At 42.6% G+C, this 4,644-nt stretch overlaps 1 pseudogene; it reads left to right on the top strand.

The window, feature by feature from the left end:
• Positions 1 to 508: 508 nt before the first annotated feature.
• On the top strand, positions 509 to 951 carry LOC110299540 (mitochondrial import receptor subunit TOM20 homolog pseudogene; annotated as a pseudogene).
• Positions 952 to 4,644: the final 3,693 nt, after the last annotated feature.

Raw genomic sequence — 4,644 nt, 5'->3', positions numbered from 1 at the left:
GATATGATAGTATATATAAGTGACCCTAAAAACTCCACCAGAGAACTTCTAAACCTGATAAACAGCTTCAGCTCAGTAGCTGGATATAAAATTAACTCAAACAAATCAGTGGCCTTTCTCTACACAAAGGATAAACAGGCTGAGAAAGAAATCAGGGAAACAACATCCTTCACAATAGTCACAAATAATATAAAATACCTTGGTGTGACTCTAACTAAGGAAGTGAAAGAGTTAGAAAGGGCAATTTGCAAATTCATCTGGAATAAAAACCTAGGATACCAAAATCTCTTCTCAATGATAAAAGAAGATCTGGTGGAATCACCATGCCTGACCTAAAACTGTACTACAGAGCAATTGTGATAAAAAAAAAAAAAAAAACCTGCATGGTAGGCCTTTTCTGTCTGGACTGCAAGCAGGTGGCTGCGAGCAGTTGGCTTTCTCTGATCAGTTGGAGCTAACCACTGTCAGGTGGGCTGCCAGGGCCAGCGTATGCCCCAGTGGAGGGAAGATGGTGGGCTGGAACAACGCCATCGCAGCGGGCGTGTGTGGTGCCCTCTTCATCGGGTACTGCATCTACTTCGACCGCAAAAGGCAGAGTGACCCCAACTTCAAGAACAGGCTTCGAGAACAAAGAAAGAAACAGAAGCTTGCTAAGGAGAGAGCTGGGCTTTCCAAGTTACCTGATTTAAAAGATGCTGAAGCAGTTCAGAAATTCTTCCTTGAAGAGATCCAGCTTGGTGAAGAGTTATGAAGAGTTATGAAGGTGACTATGAGGAGGGTGTGGACCACCTGACAAATGCCATTGCTTTCTGTGGACAGCCTCAGCAGCTGCTGCAAGTGTTACAGCAGACTCTTCCACCACCAGTGTTCCAGATGCTCCTGACCAAGCTTCCACCCATTAGTCAGAGAATTGTAAGTGCTTAGAGCTTGGCTGACGATGATCTGGAATAAGGCAGATACCATGATGATAAAATCTCAGTAAAATAATTTAACAGTTAACTTGGAAGCTGGTCAGCTCTGGGTGAATAAGGGCAAAATGTGCTGTCATCAACTGTCCCACACTGACATCTACCAAAGCAAATATGAACTTTGGTAGATCCATTGTCTGTTCTATTTATTTTTCCAGTGAAAAGTATTTTTATAGAGCTTTTCATTTTATACAACCAAACTATCATGGATTTCTGTTTGTTCTTAAGACAGGCAATTCAAATGTAAATACAGTAGAGTCTTACTTAGGTAAAAACTTGTGGTGACTTTAAGAGATTGGAAAAGAATCTGAGGAAGAGTGGAATGATGCACATTCTAAAGACTAGAACATTTTACTGTATGTTGTAAAATTGGGTAGAAACTTGTGTTTGTGAAAACTGAGCATTAAAACCTTACAGAGACAAAAAAATTTTCAAAAAATCCACAAAAACAGCATGGTACTGGTATAGCGACAGAATTGAAGACCCAGAAATGAACCCACACACCTATGGTCACTTGGTCTTTGACAAGGGAGCTAAAACCATCCAGTGGAAAAAAGACAGTATTTTCAACAAATGGTGCTGGCACAACTGTTGGTTATCATGGAGAAGAATGGGAATTGATCCATTCTTACCTCCTTGTACTAAGGTCAAGTCTAAGTGGGTCAAGGAACTCCACATATAACCAGAGACACTGAAACTTATAGAGGAGAAAGTAGGGAAAAGCCTTGAAGATATGGGCACAGGGGAAAAAATTCCTGAATATAACAATGGCTTGTGCTATAAGATCAAGAATCGACAAATGGGACCTCATAAAATTACAAAGCTTCTGTAAGGCAAAAGACGCTGTCAATAAGACGAAAAGGCCACCAACAGATTGGGAAAGGATCTTTACCAATCCTAAATCAGATAGGGGACTAATATCCAATATATATAAAGAACTCAAGAAGAAGGACTCCAGAAAACCAAATAACCCCATTAAAAAATGGGGCACAGAGCTAAACAAAGAATTCTCAACTGAGGAATACCGAATGGCTGAGAAGCACCTGAAAAAATGTTCAAGATCCTTAATCATCATGAAAAGGCAGATCAAAACAACCCTGAGATTCCACCTCACACCAGTCAGAATGGCTAAGATCAAAAATTCAGGTAACAGCAGATGCTGGCAAGGATGTGGTGAAAGAGGAACACTCTTCCATTGCTGGTGGGACTGCTAGTTGGTACAACCACTCTGGAAATCAATCTGGCAGTTCCTCAGAATATTGGACATAGTTCTACCGGAGGATCCAGCAATATCTCTCCTGTGCATATATCCAGAAGATGTTCCAACTGGCAATAAGAACACATGCTCCACTATGTTCATAGTAGCTTTATTTATAATAGCCAGAAAGCTGATAGTATCCAGATGTCTCTCAACAGAGGAATAGATACAGAAAATGTGATGCATTTACACAATGGAGTACTTACTCAGCTATTAAAAACAATGAATTTATGAAAATGGATAGATCTGGAGGGTATCATCCTGTGTGAGGTAACCCAATCACAAAAGAACTCACATGATATGCACTCACTGATAAGTGGATATTAGCCCAGAAACTAAGAATCCCCAAGTTACAATTTGCAGAACACATGAAACTCAAGAAGAAGGAAGAGCAAAGTGTGGACACTTTGCTCCTTAGAATTGGGAACAAAACACCCATGGAAGGAGTTACAGAGACAAAGTTTGGAGTTGAGACAAAAGGATGGACCATCCAGAGACTGCCCCACCCAGAAGTCCATCCCATAATCAGCCAGCAAACGCAGACACTATTGCATATGCCAGCAAGATTTTGCTGAAAGGACCCTGATATAGCTGTCTCTTGTGAGGGGATGCCAGTGCCTGGCAAACACAGAAGTGGATGCTCACACTCAGGTATTGGATGGAACACAGGGCCCCCAATGGAGGAGCTAGAGAAAGTACCCAAGAAGCTGAAGGGGTCTGCAACCCTATAGGTGGAACAACAATATGAACTAACCAGTACCCCCAGAGCTTGTGTCTGTAGCTGTATTTGTAGCAGAAGATGGCCTAGTCGGCCATCATTGGGAAGACAGACCCTTTGATGTTGCAAACTTTATACATCCCAGTACAGGGGAAACACCAGGGCCAAGAAATGGGAGTGGGTGGGTAGGGGAACAGTGGGGGGGGGGGGTATGGGGGACTTTCGGGATAGCATTTGAAATGTAAATGAAGTAAATACCTAATAAAAATATTGGAAAAAGAATGATGCTAAATAGAATTACTAAAAAAAAAAAAAAAAAATTGCACCTAAGCATGACCTCTCCCCTCTCAGGATGCATTCCATAAAATACAGGGTGCCCATGCTACACTCCACAGACCCAAGAAGGCTGAACAGGAAGGAGGGCAGAAGAAAGGATATTTGATTCTATTGAATGGTCATGGAATGCAGATGGAGGGAGGTAACAGGATGAGAAAGGAGATAGGGATGGAGAGGTAGGTTCAGTGTCTGGTGTGGGGAGGAGCGGGGTCCATGATAATGAATAGAAATCTGCAACTGACAGGGATGGTAAGGAGGGGGCAACTTCAGGAAGAGATGGAGACATAGGATAGGAGATTCACACAAGTATCAATGTGGGTGTGCTTAGCTGTGACTCACAGCATTGGCGATATGGAGCCTGGGGAGGCTTCCTCTTCTGGCTAGGCAAGAACCCCAGTGGAGCAATAGTGACATCAACCCACCCACAAAACTTTTAACCCAAAACTTTTCCTGTCTAAAGAAATGCAGGAATAGGGGATAGAGTAGAGACTGAGGGAATGGCCAACCAAAACCCCACCAAACTTGAGACCCATCCCATGGACAAGCAACAGTCCCTGACACTATTAAAGATACTCTGTTATGCTTGCAGACACATACTAGCACATACTGTCCTATGAGACAATCCACCCAGCAACAACTTAGATAGATGAAGACACCCACAGCTAAACATTAGATGGAACTTGGAGACTCTTATGGAAGAATAAGAAGGTTGGTAGTGCCTAAGGGGATAGGAACTTCACACGAAGAACAACAGAATCAACTAATGTGGGACCATGAAAGGCAGCCTAGTTTCTGGTTGAGCAAGGTTAAAAACCCCAGAGACGCAACAGATAACTCTGCAAGGAACAGTAGGTGCTTTGCCACGCTCCTAGACACCAGGAACCTAGACACCTAGGAGGCCTCTCCTCAAGGCAGAAGTCCATTTTAATGAGGCACCTAAAGGCCTGAAGAGCATAGCCAATTAAGCTCTCCTTCCCAGACACTCCTCACTGCAAAAGGTATTTAGCCTCAGGCCCGGCCTGAGAAAGAGGGTACAGTTTCACTCATTACAACTCTCCTCCATGACAATAAATGCTTTAAAGCCATGGACTGGTAAAGAGCTTTTCCTAATCTGCTGGTTGCCTTTTTTTCTTACTGACAGTGTCCTTTGCCTTACAGAAATTTTGGAATTTTATGAGGTCCCATTTTTTGATTCTTGATCTTACTGTACAAGCCATTGGTGTTCTGGCCAGGAATTTTCCCCGAGCCCCACTTTCTCCTCTATAAGTTTCAGTGTCTCTGGTTTTATCTGAAGTTCCTTGAACCAGTTAGACTTAAGCTTTGTACAAGGAGATAAGAATGGGTCAATTCACATTCTTCTACAT

Source organism: Mus caroli, unplaced genomic scaffold, assembly GCF_978045245.1.
Source record: "Mus caroli unplaced genomic scaffold, Mus_caroli_1 scaffold_10, whole genome shotgun sequence".
NCBI classification, from domain to species: Eukaryota; Metazoa; Chordata; class Mammalia; order Rodentia; family Muridae; genus Mus; species Mus caroli.
The sequence above is the reverse complement of the archived record's forward strand: the minus strand, read 5'-3'. Positions and strand labels throughout refer to the sequence as shown.